This window comes from Nelumbo lutea, chromosome 1 (assembly GCF_056320005.1).
Source record: "Nelumbo lutea isolate HS-2025 chromosome 1, American lotus-T2T, whole genome shotgun sequence".
NCBI lineage: Eukaryota > Viridiplantae > Streptophyta > Magnoliopsida > Proteales > Nelumbonaceae > Nelumbo > Nelumbo lutea.
Window position 1 is genome coordinate 102,028,297 of NC_142684.1, and position 10,095 is coordinate 102,038,391.

Sequence of the window (10,095 nt, forward strand, 5' to 3'; positions counted from 1 at the left end):
TTTTTCTTTCAAATTACAAGAATGCTACACACACACACACTCTCTCTCTCTCACACAAATTACAAGAATGCCATCTATCTCTCTCTCTCTCTTGTCATCTCTCTCTCCTTATAAATTACAAGAATGCCACTCTCTCTCTCCAACTGAGGGAGACCTTAGCTTGACATCTCAGTTGCTAGGGGGTCTGCAATCAAAGGTAGTTGAGTTTTGAGCCGAGTCGAACTCGAATTTCTGAGCTCAAGCTCAAGTCTTTAATTCAATTCGATCTTAAGCTAGACGACACCTCGACCACTGAAAGAGATCTTGGCTTTTCACCTCAACAATTGAGGGAGACCTCAACTCGACACCTTGTCAACTAAGGGAGACCTTAGCTCGACACCTTGCCTATTAAGGAAACCTTAACTCGAAACTTCAAAAGCTAAGGGAGACCTCGATTTGGCACATCGGCAATTGAAGGAGACCTCGGCTCGGCACCTCAAATGCTTGAAAGACCTATAATCAAAAGCAGCCAAACTCGAACTTTCAAGCTTTTGAGTCGAGTTTGAGCTCAATTCTCTAATTCGAATTGAGCTCAAGTTTAATGGTTTATAAACGAGCCCCTACAACGAAGGGCCCTCTCCGCTAGTATATAAGGGGGGAACATATGCCCGATACATGGCCCACTTTCTCTCCCCCGCCTCTATCTACTCTATACACTAAATGTGGGGCCCACTTTTTTTCTTTCTCTCCCTTTTTACTGTGTAGTATAACTGTGGGGCCCTCAGCCCTAGGCTCTAGCCATCGAGAGAGAAAGGGTGGTGGGTCCTATACGTGGCTACCTCCCCTTTCTCCCACGCCTCCCTCTTCCCCCCCCATTCTTTTTCCACGTACGTGTTTGCCTCTCTCTTTCTCTCTGCTTCCCTCCTCCCCCTTGGCGGAGCCCATGACACGTGGCTGTCTCCCATTCTCCCTCACCTCCCTCTTCTCTCTCTCTTGGGGTGCGGGCCCGACCTCTCTTCTCCCATTCCTCCCTCTTCCCCCCCTCTCTCTCTCTCTCTCTGCTTCCCCCTTCTCCCACGCCTCCATCTTTCCCCTCTCTCTCTCTGCTTCCCTCCTCTCCCCCGCCTCCCTCTTCTCTCTCTACTCTATACATTAGGACACGGTTTTGATGCTCTGGGCTCTGGGTTCGACAGAGGGATTGAAGGCTCTGGGCTCGGCAAGTTCTCGAGAGGCTAGGCTGTAGGCAACGGGAGGCCATAGGCTCTAGCTTCCACCTTCAATATTCACCTGTCCCTCCACCGACTCCTCACTCTCTTCTCGTCAAACCACACCAACTCCTCACTCTCTGTTCTTGTCAATCACACCTCTTTCTCTCTTTTCTCCTTCTCCTGTGCGTTTTGCACCGATCTCACTCTCTCTTCTCCGGTTTGGTTTGTCTGTAAGGCATTTTTCGTTCTAAGGTTTCGCCTATTTTTTAGGGAAAATCCCCGATAATTACCCTATACTTTAGGCCAAGTGTCAATTTATAACCAGAACTTTAAAATGCGAAAATCTATTCATCGTCTCCTTCGTTCAACACCGCAATTCCGTTCCTAATTTTTGACGGCAACCGTCGGAGTTGCGTTCCTGTGGGAGGTAAGATTGAATGTGGCGGGGCAACTCAGCAAGTAATCTGATGGAACTGAATGCCACATAAATTCTCTCGTCGCATGTGGAGTTGGGCTGTGGAATGTTTATGTTACGACTCTGCAGCGAGCTCTAAAGTGAGTTGACGCACTTCTAGGAGTCGTCTGGTACCATCGGACTGTTTAACGACATGGCCACAGCTGACGCTACGTGTAGTGCTTACCTAGCATGCGCAGCGAAGAGCCAGGTGGTGAGCACCGAACAGCAGCGGCTAACGTCGAGGTTGCGCCCGCATGCCTCATTGCCGACGGGATCCCCTGCTTCCAGTTTGTCGGGGTCGCCACCTTATGCTTCGGTGCCTTCTGTAGGGAGTCCACCACCCTCACTATCTCTTCCATGTTACACCCAGTGCTGGCTGGGTATAGGAAGCTCAGTTTTACTTTCTTTTCTCCGCCCACGAAGTGCAGCGCTTGGGATGGCACAAAGTTTTCTGTGGATTTGTGGGGTGTTTGATGGGCATGGAAAGAATGGCCACATAATAAGCAAACTAGTCAGAAATCGGCTGCCATTGCTCGTACTAGATCGGAAGAATGCTCTCTCAGTGCTGAAAATGCCTGGACTGACGATCGGTGACACTGTTCCAAACCTGGAAGCCGAAACCACAAAAGGAAAATTCAAGCTTCACGACTACATAGGAGATGGCTGGGCCATTATCTTATCTCACCCAGAGGACTTCACTCCGGTATGCATGACGGAGTTGGGTAAGATGGCAGCCTACGAAGAGGAATTTAGCAAGCGAAGAGTGAAGCTACTGGGCCTCTCTTGCGATGACATTCAGTTCCACAACGACTGGATCAAGGACATTGAAGCCTACACTGTGAGCCACAACTTTTTTACTTTATAATAGAGGGGAGGGAGAAGCTTACGGAGCCTAAAAGTCTCGCATTCTTCGAAGAACTGCAACGAGGCAAGGGAGTCTACAACGTCATTTAGACCAGGTGGAATAGTGGTGGAGGCGGAGCAGAGTGAGAGTGATCTCGGAGCTGCGGCGACACACCGCTTCCTGTAAGGGGTTTCATCCAGAGGCATTCTGAAGGGAGACATCGGCGCCGATAGCAACAAGGGTACGAGCGACAAAAGAATCATTGAGACGGACGGTGAGGTGGAGAGGGGTTTCACGATGAGGAACGTCGTGAGGTCGAGGATGGAAGAGATCTGGTCGGCTACTCTTTCCTGGGCATGCAAGCGAGTCCAACTCGGTGCAAATTTGGGAGGGATTGACCGGTGATGGAAGGGAAGAGAGGAGTCGGGAGAGGGTGGTATGGTCTCCAAGTGCAATGGAATAGTGGACGAGACTATGCTTGTAGTCTTATATTCTAATGGGAAAAATGCAAAAACCTCCCCTGAGTTTTCTGACAATTATAAAACCTCCCTCTTGTGTTTTCATTTTAATAGAAACCTCCCCTGTACTTTTTAGAAAACATGCAACTACCTCCCTTCCTTCGTTGAAAAGGCGATTTAATGTGCTTTTTTTTTAAATGCCTATTTTGCCATTATGTCTTATTAAAATACCCTCCAAAACACTGTTCATTTTCTTAGAACCAAATCCGCGGTCTTCTCTCTCTCAAGTTTGTTTCACTATCTTTTGTTTGCCATATCCATTGCATACCCATGGCCTTAATCATTTCTAGAGTCTCCTTGGCGTGTCTTGAAAATGTTTTAGTGGATTGGCAACGGTACGGAACCCACCACTTGAGTAAACGGAAGCATTTGAGTAGAATTTTTGGAGATCAAGTGCTCTGTAATTAAGCATCTTCTGTGCTTTTGGTAGGTAGTAATGAAGATCTAAATCCCCTCTATGCTTTGAACATCTTTTCTACTTTTCGAACAAGATCTAAATCCCCTCTGTGCTTTGTAATTAAGTGTTCTATAATCAATGTTTCGTCAAAATTTAGAACACCATAATCAAATTAACACATATAGATGAAATTGAAAAATTTTGAATTACCCGTATAATTGAGAGTATAAGACAAATCATTGCAACCACAAGCTTTGACACCAAGCTTTGTCATTTCTTTAATAGATGGCGTATTCTAACGACTACAACGTCCATTAGACCATAAGCATAAGTATTTGTTATAGCTCTGGACCAATCTGTAAATATTCTTTTTGGTTGTTTTTACCCTTGCTTTGATCTGCTCCAACTATGCTCCTTTTTTTTGTCTTATCACCAGTTCTTACATTCTAAGAGAAAATACATTTTGCCGTTAAAAACTCTCAAAACCAACCAAAGTTTAACTGTTTAGAATATGATTCTCACTTTTGCTTGGTTGATGGGTCAGAAGAAGAAGAAGAAGAAGAAGAAGAAGAAGAAGAAGAAGAAGAAGAAGAAGAATCTTTGTCGCTGAAGTCGAAGCCCATGAGATTGGAGATGGTGTCAAATTCTGATTAGAGGTCTTGCAATGCCAAATTATGACTATGCTTCACATAAATGAAATCAGAGATGATAGCTCCTCTGCACATTGGTTCAGATAGAGAAACAAATATCAAAATCAAATAAACCTAAAGTAATTCCACCACACACGCCTTTCATTTATGATGCATCCGTTATATTTACATCCCAGAACCATCCATCCAATAATACTAAAAACGAACAAAATCGTAACTTTGCTTTTTCTTTTTGGTGCAAACATCTCTAATGGAGGAGGGCAAATGAAAGGGCGAAGAAGAAGAATACATAATGTATGATGGAGATCATGGGTGATGAAGAGGGGCATGTTTTGGAAATTTAATCAACAAGTAAGGACATTTTTGTCTTTTAAATGAGAGAAGACTAGCGACTCTCGTCTTAAGTTCTCAAGAAAAAATAAATAGTGTTTTGGAAGAGGGGCAAAATAGGCATATAAGAAAAACAATTACATTAAATTGGCTTTTCAACTAAGAAAGGGAGGTTTTTGTTAAAGTGAAAACATAAGGGAGGTTTTTACGTATTTTACCCTATTCTAATTGCCGACGACGCGAACAGTGTATTTTAAAGTTCTGGTCTCCCTGATGAATAGTGTATTTTTCCATGAGTAATTTTGATACGAAATACCTATCGGATATTTTCCCTATTTTTTATTTGTCTTGAAGGCTAGACAATGTGCTTCAGTGGTCATTTCTTCTTCATTGGCCTTGGTTGCATTGCGTGGATCAGGGGTTGGGATATTGCTGCTACGACACCGACTGTTGAAAATGGTGATGATGCTTGAACATTTGTGGTGGTTTCCAGCGTCCTGTTGTTTTTTTGTTTTTTTTACTTTTCCCTCCTTTTTTATGTATTCTTTCTTTTTCTTTTTTGCTTGTACTAATTCCTAATTTTTTGTCATTTTTCGTTTTCCCTGGAGGGTTCGGCGATGGCGGCCAGTGGCTCCAGTGGCGGTTTCTTCTTCTCTATTTTGGGTGTTGGTTGTAGTCGGGCAGAGGTTTTCAAAGGTCTGATGGTTTGCGATGTGGATGATGGCAGGTCTCTAGCCTTCTTTGGGAGTTGGGTGTCAGTGCGGTGGCGCATCTTTGGCCTTCTTTGGAGTTTGGTGGTAGTGGGGTGGCGGCAGGCAGTGGCTCTAGTGGTGGTTTCTTCTTCTCTATTTTGGGTGTTGGGCTATAGTCGGGCAGAGGTTGTCGGAGGTCTAGTCGTTTGTAGTGTCGGTGATGGTGGGTCTCTGACCTTCTTTTGAGGTTGGATGTCGGTGCGATGGCCTTCTTTGGAGTTCGATGGCGTTGGGGTGGCGCTTTATGGTTCCATCCGGACATCACATGCAGCCGATGCAGGTTGGACAATTACTGATATGGGTCAACCCAGGGCAGGCTGTATCCGATCCGATGTCACCGTTTCAGGTCTGGGACTGCGCCAGGGAACCAGAGCTATGTTCGAATCCACTTTAGCCCTAAATTCGAATCCGGCATTGACAATTGACATGGACCATCCGTGCTCTTGACTCATCCAATCTGTTATCCAGAACCGAATCGGTTCCCCATTCGGTCACACATAATCGGTTCCCCATTCGGTCACACATATGGTTAGTTTTATATTATCTAATTTTTAAAAAGATTTTTTAATTTTAAATACCTTAAAAAGGGGTATTCGTAGCCCAAGTATACAATAAAATTTAGGTTAGAATCTTATCAAAGTAGTTTTTTACTTTTTCCCTTATCAAACTTTTCAATTTAAGGATATGTTTTAAGAACAAGGAATTCATTCGTATTTCGTTTCTTGCATTAATATGCATTAGTGAAGAGTGACCATATATATAAAGTATGTGCTTTAGAAGAAATAGAATGTCAAGTATGAGATAAATGAGAAAATGAGAATTATCAAATAATAATAATTTATATTATATATAAAAGTATGAATGCAATGTGAAATTTTTTTTGACTAAAATTATCCTCTATTTCTTTGTTTGAGAAAATGATATAATAGTCATTTTATTGTTGTTTTAGTGCCAATTTTAATGGTTACTATAATGGTCATATTTGTGTATTTAATTTATTTCTAATTATAAGGGTTGAAAATGTAACTTCAATTATTACTTTCCACGTTATTTAATCCCCTCTCATTAAGTTTTATACTCAAGATATTAAATTCTATTTTCTTTTATTCAATCCTATATTTTTAAGCTATTTTCACTAATAAATTCTACTAACTAGATCTATGTTAATATTTTTAACAATATAAACCCATATATTTAAAACTGACTAAAAAACAAAAGCATTCTTTATCTAATTGGTGCTAAGCAATTAAACCATCTAATCAATTTGATCAACCTATTAAAATTGGTCTATCCACGTCACTATACTTCTCCTTGCTTCAAACCCCTCTTTCAAAATTTCTGTTTTTTTGAATTTTTTATTTTTTAATTCCACATAATTACATTAAACCAATAAGGAAATCACATATGCTTAACTATTTCTAACAACTGTAAAGAAAGAGTGATTTGCTTTTCTAATGTTTAGCCAAGTGGCACAGCTTTTTCCCACTTCCTCTTAAATGGTCTCTAATTCCTATTTATGTCCTAAATTATCTCTAACTCCTATTTATCTATTAAATTATCTCTAATTTAGTATAGAGTTTATCTCCTAAAATATCTTTAATTTTTATTTATCCTCTCCCCCACTTCTTATCGATATCTACCTAAAAGAAGTTTCAATTAAAAAAATTCAGAACTATTTAAATGTTATAACGAAATTATATACTAAAATTAAAATATTTATTCAAAACACAAAAAATTAATAGATTTAATAATATTCATATTATTAATAATTCAATATTTTTACAAAATTCATGATGAAATTATGTAGTAACGATATAAATTATAATTTTTGTTATTAAATAATAAAAATTTAACACTAAAATATAAAACATTATTTAAATATTTTAACAACTAAAATTCTTAAATAAAAAACATTAAAAATATATTAATAAAATAACACAATTTTTAATATCACGTAATAACATTACAATAAATAAAATTCAAATAATGAAAATTTTAAATATTTTACATATTATTTAAATATTTAAATAACATAATATTTAACTTGTCAAAATTTTAAATAGTTAAAATAACAAAATTATGTAATAAGTTAAAAAATATTAAAATTAGAAAAATAATTATAATAGAATTCATAATATTCATATTAATAATAATTTAATATTTTACAAAATTAATAACATATTATGTAATAATAGTACAATTATAATTTATGGATTATTAAATTCAATAAATAATTAATATTTTTAAGAATTTAAATAAAAATATTATTTCAATAACTAAATAATATTGTAAATAACTAATTTCACTTATATCAATTAATAATTATAGAAAATAACTATCACCAAGATTATATTTATTAGTAATAATTTTACAATAATAGTGTATATTCATTATATATTTATATATACTATAATTAATATTTATTTTATTTTCTGTAATTATTTAATTTTTTTATAAATATGCTTTCACTAATTATTTATAAATCTGTTTTTATTTTGTTCTTTAATAGAAAATTATCAATAATTATTGGAGATTAAACTACTATTATTTAACTTTTGAAATTTAATTTATAATATTTATTGTATTTTTGTAATAAATTAATTTTTAGTAATTATGTATTTTTTATAATTTATAGATTAATAATTATTAGAGATGAATTTATTATTTGAGATTACACTATTTATTGACTAATTTAGTATATTTTCAGTATTTATTATATTTTTGTAATTATTGTATTTTTATTGTATATCTATTATATTTTCATTATAAACTTATTTTCAATGATTGTGTATGTTTGCTATAAATTTTCAATAATTATTGGAGATTAAACTATTGTTATTTATTAGAGATTAGACTATAAATTTAGTTGAAATTAGGAGTATTCAATGATTGGTTCAATTCAATTGTAGGATGTTTTGCCAACTAAATCAATCTAGTTAAGTTCGCAGTTTGTCACTCGAAATCGACGGACCATTAGTGAAAACCCACCAACTCGGGTTGTATTGATTTGGGTCTATATTCGGTTTAGTTTGTTTGTTCAAAAGATTTAAACTTAAAAATTGACTTTAAATTTCATAAATTACAATGATATTATTAAAAAATAATTTACAAAAATTAAATCTATGATATAAAATATTTTAGACTAAGAAATATGGGAATTTCTTGCTTTTCCATATTAAAAAATTGAATTTGATTGGATTGCTTATTAAAAAGTTAAAATATAAAACAATTATATACTGTTATGTATTTCTATTGTTTAACTTTTGCTTAACAAAGCCCGTGCATTGCACAGGTCCCTGTCACCTTGCCTCTCCTTGCTCCATTATCCCCACCCTGCGTTCTCTTTGACTTTCTCTCCTCTCCCCTTCCCACCACTCCCATTAAGCCATGTCACCTGACTACCTAAAAATATTCCTATAATCTCTTCTAAGGTATCTCATTTAAATCAATAGGAAAGTATCATGTTGCCCCACTCCCTAATCAATTCTTAAAATGCATCCCCCCAATATATATCCACTCTTCCTCATTTAAAATATTCATATTAATTAATAAATAGTTAAATACAGTTAATATTTAATCCCACCCATTTTCAATGAGTATTAAATATTGTTATTACCAAAAGTTAATAAATACGGTTAGTAAATTACAAAAAAATTAATAAATATTGTTATTAATTAACTCTAACAATATTTTTATAGAAATTGAAAACTCTTTAACTAATTTCTATAAATTAAGAATTATATTTAATAATTATCAAAATGTACAAAATTTTAGTTATTGTTATTTTTATAATTAATAATCAAATACAAATGGGGGAACAAAATATTATAATGTTAGAAAATGAAATTATTAATTAATTTATATTTAAAAATAAAAGATAAAATAGTGTCATTTTGTTAGTAAAATACCAAATAAAAATATATATTTAATAAAACTACATTTTCATAAAATAACATTTTTGAAATTAAAAGATATAAAGTATTTGAAAGTTTATTTAAAATGCACTAAATAATTATTGAAAATTATTAGAATATTTTGGAAATTTTAGTAAAAATTATTACATTTGATAGATTTTGGAAAACCATTGAAAAATTATGTAATTTTCATTGCAAATTATTGAAAATTATTAAATATAAATGAATTATGTAATTTTCATTGCAAATTATTGCAAATTATTAAAGATAAATGACTATGGTAAATGGAAAACTATAATTTGAACAAATAATTATACAAATTATTCAGATAAATTAGTATAATTTTGTAAGTAAACCATTTTAAAAGAAAATAAAGTATTTAATAAAAATTTAAATAAATTTTGAAAATTACACAAGTACAATAAATTTTGTGCTAGCCACGTGCAGGTCGTGTTATGCCGACCTAACACGACCCAATTTACACCTCTACTTGAACCCGCCCAATACTAGGTATGGGGCTGGGAAATTTGAAGATTCTCCATCCTTAATGAGGAGTGGGGTGCCCTACCCTTGAACTTGCCCGACACTGAGGAGTGATTACCTTGCTCTGAAACCGCGCGACACTAGGGATGGGGTAGAGTGTCTTGACTATGGGGCAGGGAAAGGGATGGGGTGCCCTGCCCTGAACCTACCCCGTTGTCATTACTATATAATTGTTAATTATTAGTGGAATTAATAAAAATGTTTACTTTTATAATTATTTTTATTTCCTTAAAGTTAATCAAAAGTTCATTTAAAAATAATAAAAAGAATAAAAATTATTAAAATTACTACAATTTATTAATAAAACTAAATTTATTAAAAAATATTTGTACATATTCAATTAACAATAATTATTTTTATAAGTCAACATTAAGTGAAAAATAAAATTATTAAATCTTTCAGATTTTCCTGTGCCATCACACATGTCCCTGCTAGTAAATTTTTTAAAATAGAAATAAATATAAAATTTACAAAAATTGTAAAAAAAATTAGACACATTTATG